This window comes from Rhipicephalus sanguineus, chromosome 8, assembly GCF_013339695.2.
Source record: "Rhipicephalus sanguineus isolate Rsan-2018 chromosome 8, BIME_Rsan_1.4, whole genome shotgun sequence".
NCBI lineage: Eukaryota > Metazoa > Arthropoda > Arachnida > Ixodida > Ixodidae > Rhipicephalus > Rhipicephalus sanguineus.
This window is the reverse complement of record NC_051183.1, coordinates 133,218,574-133,232,077: the sequence shown is the minus strand read 5'-3', so window position 1 is coordinate 133,232,077 and position 13,504 is coordinate 133,218,574.

Here is a 13,504-nt window from a genome sequence, read left to right as displayed (position 1 = left end):
AAAGTAAGAAATTAAAACAGACAAACGAAATAAGACGTCTTTACAGGTCAATGAAACATATTTATTTGTAAATTACTTCCGAAAGGCAACAAATGCGAACATCCACCTTACTTTGTTACACCAGATCTTAGGATGCCGGCAACCGCTACGAACACGCATGTTTCTTGAAACCGACACTGACACTCAGTTTCCGGGGGGCTCCCACGCAAGCCCACCAAGCTGCTCATGGAGCCATTTTTTTCCGGGTTCAAGCAAACGCCTCAAAGAAGAAATTTTGTAGGGCGCAGATGGACGTCATCAAGGTAATCTGCCATCCTATGCCTAAGTGAGCGGTCCATGTTTCATGAAACAATCAGATGATTATGATTGCCAGAAGTGTGTGCTTTCAGAAGCCAGAACTGTCCCTGCGATGAAAAAAGGAAGAAACGAGTACCTATTAAGTACCTCTTTCTTCTACCAAAACATCGTGCACTACGAGCCGCATATATTGAAAGGCTACCGTGATTGTTACTGTAATACAAACAATGCAGCGCACTTGCATCATTCCTTCCCATGTTCCTTTACAGACCTGTCAGCCACACTGGCAATAAATGTTGTGCTCTCGATCTGGCTAACTGAAAAAATTCGGCAGATCCCGCGTACCGCGGGAAGCGATGTTATGCGAAGCATGCGGCTGGATGGTGACTGGCGTAATTTTTCTGACTGATATAATCGTTACACAATGATGCTAAAGACCTGGATAAATTTTATACGGACACATATATGTCGAAGAGCCGCATATGCGTTATTTAACCAGTTGTTTACAGTTGGCTAATGCTGCCAACGGCAACGTGGGTATTACCAGCACTAGAAGCGGTAAGCTGATATGTAGTGCTTATACTTGTTCCTAATGATGCAGAGCGCACGCACGTTTCACGAACCCGTGTACATGTGTCGAAAAGGTTCTTGACAGTTATTGAACAAGGTCACCATCACCGCGATCTGTGAACACCAGCAGCTGTACAGGATGTGTTATTGGATGCGGTCGTGATCGCGGTGACGAGGGGTCCATGTGTAGTGAAGTATGAGGTATAGTACAGCTGTTGGAAATCGTGGATGCCTTGGTCATTTCGTCGACAAATTGTATGCCGATAGAGCCGGCTACATGTCGGAACTTGAAGTTACCCTTCGCGTGGTGAGGTATAGGCAGTCGAGGCTGGTAGGCCTGGTTAGTGCTACGTAGACCAACATCAGTGAATGGCGCTTCTCGTATTCGTAGACTACATACATGGGCGTATGTGGCCGACGTAGCCTAGTCTACAAAGCGGCTGTCAATCAATCTGGCATGATCCTCGGTCAGCGTGAGGCCATCGCCCAGCCTTGTAAGAAATGAAGAGGACACTGCGTCGTTCTGGCGGACTAAGTGCACTTTACGGTGCGGTGATGTGAATATCATACGTAACTATCGTTAATGTATTCTTCCGGGGTCGAGCAATGCTTCAATGTGGCTTGCTGATTCATTGGAATACAAATTTAATCTTTATGAGACTGCTATAAAAGCGGAGCCAGCACTGGAACCACAGACGTTAATCTGATATGACGCCTGGATCTAGGAGTACACATCGTAGGAGCATCATTTAGTGTTTACTGCTTTTTTGCAAAATTAGATAGCCAGCACTATAACCACAATTGACGTTGCACCGTCATTACGCCCGCATATGCTGTTTTTCCAAGCCAGTTTACAGACCTGGCGTGGCTCTGTGGTAGAATACCTGATTGCAGCGCGGAATGCGTTCATTCCTGCTGGGATCCTAATTCTTATTCTTTCTTCCACTCGTCGGGTCAACGCTGGCGATGTCGGTTTTTCTTGACGCTCTCTCATTTATATTACCAATGTCTGTTCTCGCCCTCCCCGGGTAGATATAAACTGTCAATGTGGTGCATACCCGTACACTGCGGTGCATACCCGTACCTGTGGTGCATACCCGTACACTGCTGCCCGTGGTAAACGGGTATATACCACATGTGTCTGGAGTAAAGGGTTTGACGACGTACGCGACAGGATTTTGACGTTATTCATGTCATGACATGACAGTCATATTCGTCAAATCGTCTTACCCTCCCATGCCAATTTTGGTCTGCACCATGTTGAGGAGGCGATCATGCGAGCACCCAGACGTAGACGGCTAGATGTTTGCTGCTGGCGTCGATTCTAGTTCAGCTGTTTCGTTCTTTCGCTCCTGTGGCATTAGTCTAAAACGTCATCACATGACATCACAGCTTGGTCAAAGGTGGGGTGATCACGGAGGCAGTGCATAACCAGGTGAAGTGCCTCCGATCCTCGAGGCAGTGCGGAAGCACGCTAGGTGCACAAAGCTTTCGGAGGGTGGCGGGGCAGGATAAATACATCTAGGAGCTTGCATGATTGGCCGTTCATGTAGGCTCCATAAAACATCGGCTCAGAAGAGAAAACAGATGGCTTTCGCCTTCGGGTCGTCTTAGGTGAATATGAACGCATCACTGTCGTTGTTGCCTGCATTAACTGAAGTGCCGCGCTGCTAAGGGAACGGTTTAGATGGAGCATTGCGTCGTGGTATAGATAGATAGATAGATAGATAGATAGATAGATAGATAGATAGATAGATAGATAGATAGATAGATAGATAGATAGATAGATAGATAGATAGATAGATAGATAGATAGATAGATAGATAGATAGATAGATAGATAGATAGATAGATAGAAAAGCTGAATGTGCCAAAGGTTCGCCAAGAAATGCTTCGCATTTAAAATAAAGAGTACATTTATTATCAAGTGAACACTGTCTTATGATATACAGTCAACGAAAAACATAACAAAGCTTCTTTCGTACAGTAAGAGAAACAATGTTACAAGGGCAGTAAATACAGAAGACTCTTGATTACTTAAACTCCAGCGGACCTCCGAATTTTGTTTGATTTCTCAGTTCTCGTAAATATGAATCAGGGTACCAAACCTACTAGCGTTGTGATGTTTGCTGTTTCTCGGGGCTGCAACAACGTCACAAACTGCTGTATATGATTTAAAGTTTTAAGATGTCAGCGATCATACTGGTACTCCTAATGATACAACGCCTTGTAGCGTTTCAAATAAGAAGCGAAATCTTTCCTGCGTACAGACGGTAAGAACTTTTAATTTTTAGGACGCTTTCCCGCAAGACAAAAACGTTCTGCGGCAAAAGTAACTATAGAGAAGTCACAGTTTCTTCTCAATGGCGAAGCAATGTATGCGATAGCAAGTTACAATGTCACAGGAAGAATGGCAAGTAGCTACAAACTTGATGCGTGCTGCTCAAACACAAAGGATGCAGGAAAAGAATACACACAAGGCGAGTCCGAACTAACTGTGACAGCTTGACACTTGCAATGCGCTGCTCAAACACAAAGAAGGAGGCACGAAAAGAACGCACCGGTATACATAGGACGAGCGCAAACTGTCACAGTTGTTACTTCAACTAACCCCTTCCTTGGCTCTTCTAGCTCGCAGATTACTTCTTTCGCAAACGCGCCCGCTGCATCGAGCAAATTGTGGTCTATAGCTTCAACGCAACCTTTCCTGAAAGCACAAGCCTTACAAAACTCCCCTTCAAGAGATAATCGCGCAAGCACGGTCGACTACGCCCTGTATCTCAAAGTACAAGTCCAAGGCACACATCCCAACTCCGCCGAAACACTAGACAGTTTCATAATTGGGCGACGTGAACAGCGCGTGAAATACACAAGGACGAGTAAAGGCGCGTTCAGACTGCAGTCGCATCTGTCATAAGTGTCGTATCGCGTAACTGTTGTAACGTCCGTTAACGTCCAGTCACCGCTCTGATTTTTCAACATGCCGCCGTTGGTCGTAGAGAATGGGTCTTTTACGCACTTCATCGACGAGCAACTCATCGCTGCACAAGGAAGGCCCTTCCGCACTCATCGTGGAACTTGTCGCGAGAATGCAAAACAACGAACACGGGCAAACCACCTCCACAGACACGCTGATGCATGCCATGACGCGCATGAAGACGCGGAATCTAGGGAGACCGGAAGCCCCGTGAGTAAGAAGTGAAAACCGAAACAGCTTTGCCCATTGCTCCTGCTGAAACGGTCACATCTGTAGTGGTCGGAAAAGTCGCGGACCCGCCAACATTTAGGCCCGAAACGTTACGTACTTTACCCTAAATACAACAACATGTGAACCAGCTCATTACGTTGATTACGTTTACGGTCGCGATCCTTACGGATGACCCGTACGTTGCGCACGTAGTCTGAACACGGCTTCACCGACGAGGACTAGCGCTGAATTAAAACTCTCCTTTTTGAGCTGGCATGTGTGAAGGAGGTACTACGCGTCCCGCGCCAAAAAACCTTTCCTGCCTTACCCTTCGGCATATAGTAAACTAGACAAGCGGGGAATCACTCAAGCATGCTTGCACAACGCCCTTGTTAAGTTCTGCCATCACTCTATTCACGATAGCTTCTTGGCTCAGAGAGGTAGATTGAGGGCAGCCGGCTATCCCCGTCACCTTCTCTTCTCTGTTGCTGACAAGCTGCGGGAAATGTTGAAGCAATCGAGTAGTTCTCCTGATCTTCCGTCATCAGTGAGAAATGAGGTGGCCGTTATTCCGTATAAACATGCCATTTCTGACACGCTAAAAAAGATAAATGAAAATGCGGGCTTCTCAGTCGTATTTTCGACAACGCACAAGCTGTCTGAGCTGAGTGCCAGGACCAACCCTACAAAACGGGATGAAGGCTTATGCAAAAGTAACCACAAAAATAAATTCGTTGACTGCTCTAGTAGCGTTCGTTGTGTATAGCATACCACTTTCATGCGGACAGACTTATATCGCCCAGATGGGCAGGTGCCCTAATGTACGTTTGCAGAAGACACACAAACTTTAGCTAGGCATCGCCAGGACAGCACGCGTATTATCATTGAAGCTGCAGCTATCGCTAAGGGCATTCGCAACAGCAAACCTTCAATCGCTCTTAGTTATAAAGAAATAGATTACCTTAGTTCATCCGGTCAGACAACCTAGAGATACACCAGATGTCTTCGCGGTTTTTTGCGGTTTCTGCTATATTAACTATTTGTGTCTCTTGGTTCCCTTTTCATGTCTGCCGTCATGCGCAGTTGAATGAGCGGTGATCACGTGCGCCATCTTGTTCTCGTTGTCCATGTTTGTGTTAATAAATTTCAGTTGGAAGTCAGCCCTAGTCATCGTCGGTTACTCGTCCTTGTGTGTTTCACGCGCTGTTCACGTCGCTATGGAATACCAACTAGCCCGGTCACACACCTTGTTTTAGTTATAACTGGGGACCCAACCAACTTGCGTGCCGCCAGGACGCATGCGCAGAACGCGAGCCACTCTCAGACTCTTGCGCTCGCCTTCAAGATTTTGCAGCGCCTTCATTGGGCTGCACATTCTCTACACCAAATCGCCAACCGTTTGCAACAGAGTTCTGGCATGCTGTAGTGCGTCAAAACTCAGCTTAACGCTGTCCCGTAGGACAGTAAACCCCTATTTATTTTCTGAATAATACTTACATGTATAAGGGACAGTCTATACACCACTGATAGTGCACAAATCATATCAAATGGTCTCTTCTCTCACAGAATAGTACGAAGGACAACTAATATATCCTCCCAGTCTTTTTTTTTTCGTTCTTGATCACACTGCATGGGAATGTATGAAGCAGTATAAGTTCACACGAACATCCTAGGAGCAAAATTTTCACATGCGATTGTGCAAGCATGGTAAAAAAAATGAGCGTCCAATAATAATTGAAGTAAAATCAAGTGAATACCTAGGCGCAGTGCATTCTAGGGCACTACTCACTACACAAATTTTTCGATGCGAAAGATTATTCACACGGTGGATTACATCAGGTGCTCGAACACGTTATAGATAGTGATACAACCTGAGGACGCTTGAGCTTCACCTGCAAGTACAACACGATAGCGTGACAGAACTCCGCTCGCATCGCCTTCTCATTGGCTTGCCTTCCCAGTGGAAACCTGAACCGTGCCGCGAGGAAATTAACGTATCTACGTCTAACATCGACCGTTTTAAACTCTCGTAGAAGGTATACCTACTGCAAGTGTCGTTGTGAAGTGCCCACTGCGCCATAACTCCGCATATTGCGAAGCAGGAAAATAACTTCTACGCATTCGTGAAGCAATACTCGCAGATGCCCGCTTTTTTTTACACTGCTGATGATCAGGATGATCAAATATCTTGTCAGTGCTTTGTACAACGTGGGCCTTTAAACATCAACTTGTAGTGCAATTCACATGGTGTGACGCCTGCTGCAATTGTACCCTTCTTTCACACAATAGTACTTGTTTTAAAGGAACTGATCACAATACATGACAACTCTTTTGGGTTCTCTTTTCTTTGTGATTGCAATTATATGGACTCTCTCGGCGGGTTTTCACCGTCAGCGTCATTTAGCGTATAATGTCGAAATCCATAACCTCGCCTCAGGCATCCCGTGCTCTACGCGCTAGTAAAAGCACGCAAGCGCTGAGGACAAGCGCGGCTATGTATAGATGAAACGAGCCGGCCCGTTTCCGATCAGGGTGCATGCGATCAGACTGCGCCGCGTGTGAGGCCGGCCTTGAATGGCTCCTCAAGCCATTCTTGAGGAGCTTTTTCATCGCCCGTCTTTCATTGGGAGAGGGAGCATGGAGAGGCGCTTATTGGACGTCGCTCGAGTCGCAACTGAACCATCTCGACAGCGCTATCTTGACAGACATAAGTAGACGGCTCATTGCGGGCTGTGCTTTCACCGCTTTGTGTAGCACGGACAGGCAGCACGAAAACCGCTTCGCTCCCTGGAGCGGCCGTATTCGCTTAAACCAGCGTTTTGTAGAGTTACCCGAGTTCGGACACAAAACAGTCAGCTGCAAGCCTTACTTCATAAAACAATACAATTTGTTGCTAACGCACTCATTGCTTCGCCCTTAAGCCGAAACAGATTTTTGCCTAAACAGTTCCAAGCACAGGTTTTGCTCGGTGCTAAGACACGTGAGCGCCACGCCTGGGCTCGATTCCTGCGCCAACGCAAGATCTTTAAGCGGGGCTTCTATAACTCACAGATAACAGTGACTTCAACTTTCAACCGAAGAGGTATTCATATATATTTTATTGTGCCCTCCAACTTCCAATTATTCTCGAAGTGCCATTTGGTCCCCGTCTTTTTCTGTGATACATAAATACTATATCTTGTCAAAACGACGATTGATACAAAACGAATATGTTCACTTTTTGTAGTCTAAATGATGCGTATCATTTCAGCGGATTCTTCACTAATAACCCAGGGTGATCTTGAACGACAAATCTATGTCTGCATCTAGTGATCTCTAGCTTCGCTTTGAAACTGTGAGAACGGCGGGCATGGCCCTCAACCTTCTTACTGTGCTTGCTGTGATCATGTTGCAAATGGCGGTAATTACCGTGGTTGTGTGGTCTGGTGGCCTTGTACACAACTGGCGCGGCGAAGGAAGGGGCTTCATCTGCAACTCGGTCTAATGCCACAGCCGAGCAGAGACGAGCAAGAAGAGCAATATTTACGTTCTCAAGCTCTTCGAAGCCAACCACGACATGAGCCTGTTAGCCGGCATCGCCTCGCTCAATGCTTCATGCCGAATGGCCTTTCCTCGCAAGGAGAGCATTGAAGACGGCACCTGATGGAGGTGCGTCTTCTCCGCAACATATTTTGCACTGAGCCACTCATCGTTATGATCAGGCTCTCTACGTCCACTCCAAAGAAAGGCTTCTCCCATATTTCACCAATTTACCCAGTCCTGTGCTTGCTGCGGCTACGTCCTCTTGCACTTGCCATCTCTTTAAATCTATTATGTTACTTTTATTGACGTGTGGTCATATTATCTTCTCTCTGCATGCCCTGTCCATGCCATTTTATTATCTCATTTTTGCCTAGGACATGACTAACACAAGTTTGTTCCCTGACCAACTCTGCCATTTTTGTCTTTAGGGTTACGCCTCACGCAGGCGATTTTATTGGGTACTGATAACAATGGTTCACATGACCATAACCGTGTGAGGTGACGAACATTGTACATTGTCCACGGATATATACAAGATGACACAGGTGTCATTTGTCCGATTGCACTATGTGGCATCAAAGCCGGCAAATTATCAAAAAAGTATTCATGACACTTAAACACTTGCGTGTATTCACATCACATCACAATAGTTACTGCACGTACTACGAGCATGTGGCGGACAACATGATGCCGCCTCGCGTTGACTTATATGTGGCTAAGAATAATCTCATAATTTTACACGTACCAGCAAAGTACCTTTAATCTAAGTACACGTGTTTTCAGTTCTCGCACCCCACCGAAATGCCCATCACGGCGGCCGCATCTGTTTTGTCGCCTAGTTTTTCTAGGCGATAAAACAAAACAAATGCGGCCGTCGTGGAAGGAATTCAAATCCGCGTCCTCGCATTTACCAGCGCGGCCCCTTAGCTGCTATGCTAATCTTCACAAGCAACAAGCCAGTAGTTAGGAAAATCCGGGTTAGGGTGGTTTCACAATGTGAAGTCAAAAGGTCGAGAGAAGGCAGTCAGTGAGTTTTGCGCTGCAAGCTATCGTATTCTATCCGCAAAGCTGCCGGCCAGGTGACGTCCCAAAGAGGCTGCATAAAATTGGTACGAGGAAATAGGAAAATAATTATATTGTACACGAGCGTATACATACGTTTCGTAGCTCAGGTCGTCTTGCTCGTGCGTTCGCGCTTTATGAGCCACTACTTCACGATGTAACCATGTTGTTTGCTTGTGTGAACGGTAAGTGGTGTATTTTGTCTTGTAATAATTTATGAATATGTAATAAAGCATTATCGAGCTTACACATCGCCGGTGTTGTGTGCGTTAATGCCAGCTGAGGCATTGGCGTATCCTGGCACCTTCGTAGCATTTCACACAGGTGGGGCACGGAATACACACGAAATACAGTTCAGAAGATTCATTACGACACTCGCAGGGCTAGGTAAGTAAACAAAACGTGGAATATGCATTTATTTCTTTTGTACGGGCACGCGCAAACGGAGTGCATTGCACAGCAACCGAAAACGAGAAACGGTGCCATATTGCACAAAACTCATTTCCGGTTCCTGTTGTAGAACGACAGCAATGCACGCAAACACTGCCGCTCCGGCATCCCAAAAAATAACGTCATGAATACGTCACCGACACCACCTTGAATAATTTGCTAGTTTAGCTGCTGCTTAAAAGGCGCAGTTTATAAACGCGAAATTGGCGCTAGGGTCGATGGAGGTTCAAAATTAAAGCAGCCAATGGCAGCCTGCCGGGCTCGCCTCCATGCCGACAAATCCAGGTGCCCCGCGCCGGCCGCGGAGGCCGCGCGCGCGCCGCGACGCTAGTTTTGAATTCCTCGAAAGTTCCGTTGTAGCACGAAGCGTGTTGAGAGCGGGCACCAGGCTGGCCGTGCAGGCAGGGGCGTAGCCACGTTAGGGCATACCGGGCCCGTGCCCCTCCCCCCCGAAATTTTTTTTTGCCATAGCATACAGAGCAGAAAATGACACTCGACCACATCTGCCTGCTCGTCCCCACTACAGATCAATGAGGTGCCCCCCCCCCGAAAAAATTTCTGCCTACGCCCCTGCGTGCAGGCAGGCTATGCTTGGCGGACACCTGCAAGTCTCCGGTTGTGCTTGGGGGGTCATTGTTCGCTCTTGAGACTTATCGGAGTGGTCGTTACGTTAGCCGTGCTCTGTCGCCGCCATACAGGAGCCCGTCGTAGTCGCCGGCCTTGATATGGAGTTTCGTTATGTTCCCTTACAAGAAGCGAGCTTTGGCCGGCGTGTGCAGTTTTTAAGGCGTTTGAGGGTTGTGCGCTCTTGCCGCCGTGGTGGTTAATGGCACGCACCATTCGTACATCATGAAACGGTGCACGGATACTTCAAGACCGGCCGAGTTCCGCAACATTCTTCGATGTTCCGAAAAACTAAAGGTGAGCGTGCGGCTTGCGTTCGCAGCCACACATGTACGAGTTCCAGTTGAACAACGCAGTTATTGTTTTTTTTAGATATGGTTGAATCGTGAAGAGCACGATGTTGCAAAGCAATGAAATTAATTGACGTGAACAGCGCGTGTAATACACGAGGACGAAGTGTAGCGGCATCTTCATCACCGCTCACGATCATCATCACCATTTTACCACTTACGCGCCGCGCCTCTCGCGCAGGGTATGCTCAGAGCTCGAGGCGCGAGGGGTAGAACGAGCTCACGCTCCTGGAGGCTGGACGCCGGCAGCCGCTGCCGCTCTGCTTGTACCAGGGCCTGCGAATAAAGTAGCGAGAACGGCACGGCCACGTCGGCCGCCTGACGTCTCTCTCTCTCGCTACAATTGGTGACCCGGAGAACACGCCCTTCGCCGAGTGGCCCCCTGCCATGCTTCCGCGACTCTGCCCGCCAGTGAAGCCGTTCCACCCGGCCTACCCCCGAGCGTGGTTTATGCAGCTCGATGCCATTCTCGCACTGAATGGCATCACGGCACAGCCGATGATGCACGCCGTCCTGCTCCAAGCGCTGCCGGTTGAGCTACACCATCGTGCTGCCGCAACGACATCCAGCCCGCGGCCCTACGACGACCTCTGCGCTGCGGTGCTGGCCCGCTACGGCGAGACGTACCGCCCGCTACCGGGGACCCGTGAGTTCCAGGTTTCCCCTCCAACGCGAGCGGTACCACCCGGCCCGCAGCCCTCCCATGACGGCGAGCTACCTTCCCCGGCCATGTCTCTTTCTCGATCTCGTCCGGCCACTAGCGCAGCAGTTCCTGCGCCCGACCACCCACCCGACGAGGTTCCGAACGTTGCTGCTGCCTTCGACCAGTCCGCCACGAGGTGCATTCCTCCGCCACCCTCGGCCGACAGTCCATCAGGCATGCCCGCCATCCGCACGTCTTCTCCGACCTCGACGGCTCGCGACACCTCGGAGCCATCAGACTCCACGACCGCTACCTTGCAGCACTCCCTGGAGTCGGACACGGACATCGCACCGTCCGCTATTCGCTCCCCAATTGTGGCGGATTCGCCGTCCTCGTCCATCAACCATCACCACGTTTCAACAACCTCGACACTATGTGCCTCTTGCCAGCAGCGACCAGCATTGACCTCGCAGTCCACTGCAGCTGAAGTTGGAGCACCGAACCAACACCGGCCGAACTTGCGAGACGCTGCTACGATGACGGAAGCGTCTGAGGACAAATTGCCTGGTTCGCCGATGGCAGAGCAGCGCGCACATGCCACGCCTGCCGCAAAGACAGACATCCAACACGCCGACCTACGCACCAGACCTCGTGTGCCGGGCACAGGCGCGGGCACAGGCGCGCTGTCGGAACCTCTGGCAGAGCCTCCGCCTGCGGTGTTCCATGACATCTCTCCTCCGGAGTTCTTAACGGGGGACGCGAAACAGCAGCGGTGTACCTTGAATGCAGGCATGCCCTTCGACACGGCGAAAGCGTCTTCTACCGCTGCCCGACGCGCTTACCTACCACGTGCCGTGCACCTATTTCCTACTCGCATTGCGCGTGGCATGGTTCTGCATCCACGACGTTCCCGCGTCCGTCGACTTGTATACCCGTGCCAGCACGTCCGCCGCAATGCAAAGCTGAGGTCGGCGTTGCGCCGCCACCGACATCCGCGTCAACGCTGGCCCGCACAGGAAAGACCCATCGCATCAGCTACTCGTCGATGGTTGCTCGTCCTGGCTTCACTGTGCCATTTCACATTGTTTCGCGCACATCGCCCGCACCGGCCCATGTGCACCCGCCCTCAACTCCATCTGCAGGCACCTCTGCCAGCCGCGCTGACTCGCGCTACCGAAAGGCACCATCAAGTCGTCGTGGGACCCGCCTGGCCACGACCCCAGCGTACTTTCGCCCAGTTCTCCGCCCGCTGCGCTTCTCCCAGAGCCGCCCGCCAGAGACATAAGGGTTCCCGATAGTCCTTAACCGTTGACGACCTGGACTGCCCACGGACATTCTGTCTCGCGTCACTAGCCTTGTATATACGCCCCTATAGTTTTTTTCATTTCGGCTTCATTTCTGCGGGGGGGAGTAATCTGTAGCGGCATCTTCATCACCGCTCACGATCATCATCACCATTTTACCACTTACGCGCCGCGCCTCTCGCGCAGGGTATGCTCAGAGCTCGAGGCGCGAGGGGTAGAACGAGCTCACGCTCCTGGAGGCTGGACGCCGGCAGCCGCTGCCGCTCTGCTTGTACCAGGGCCTGCGAATAAAGTAGCGAGAACGGCACGGCCACGTCGGCCGCCTGACGTCTCTCTCTCTCGCTACAATTCGGAGCTAACGCGAGAAAGATCCAGCCCTGACAGCGTTCAGTTTTCGAACTGATTTTTTATTATTGCGCTGCACCCGACGCGCGGCCGAATGCCCACTTCTTCTTCTTTGCCGAGCGCCGCATTCTGAGGCGCTACAGGGCTCCCCCCCGTAGAACGAGAGCCATAGGAGTTGCCCAGTGGACATGCTTGGATGAGGGCATCCAGGCTGAAGATTGAAGCCCCGCGGACGCGAGAGCGGCGATATACGCAGGTTTTAGTCGATCGGCAGCCACGACTTCTTCACGGCCATTGATGTCCAGCGTGAACGTCTTAGGTGTACGATGGAGTACGCGGAATGGGCCATCATAGGTTGGTGTGAGTGGTGGCCGTATTTGGTCACGCCGAACGAAGACGTGACTGCAGTCATGCAGATCCTGGCTGACGAAGACAGACTGGGGGTGTCGGTCGGCAGGAATCACAGGAGCAAGGTCCCGAAACGTGGTGCGCAGCTCTCGAATGTACGTGGAGGCATCGTGAGTGGAAGGTGGCGATGATGGCTCGAAGAATTCTCCTGGAAGACGCAGGGAAACGCCATAGACTAGTTCGGCTGATGAGCAGCCGAGATCCGCTTTCAATGCTGATCGGATACCCAGAAGTACGAAGGGGAGGTGGTCGAGCCAACGTTCCCTTGGCTGGTGAGCAGTGAGGGCAGCTTTCAATTGTCGATGAAGCCGTTCGACCATGCCATTGGCGGAAGGATGGTAGGCAGTTGTGTGGATGTGTCGAATGCCCAAGATATTGGCAAGTGCGGTGAAAAGGGCCGATTGAAATTGACGACCGCGATCAGTGGTGACGACAGAAGGGCATCCAAAGCGCGACACCCAGCCGTTTGTGAAAGCCTTAGCAACTGTTGGTGCTGTAATGTCGGAAATGGGAAACGCTTCCGGCCATCTGGTGAAGCGATCCACACATGTCAGCAGGTAACAGGCTCCTTGCGATGACGGAAGAGGGCCGACGATGTCGAGATGTACGTGAGAAAACCTTGCGTCTGGAGGCCGAAAGGGGGATGTTGCCGTGACAGTGTGACGGTGAACTTTAACCCGCTGACACTCAAGGCAGGTTCGCGCCCAGCGTCGGACATCAGCATTGATGCTTGGCCAAAGGAA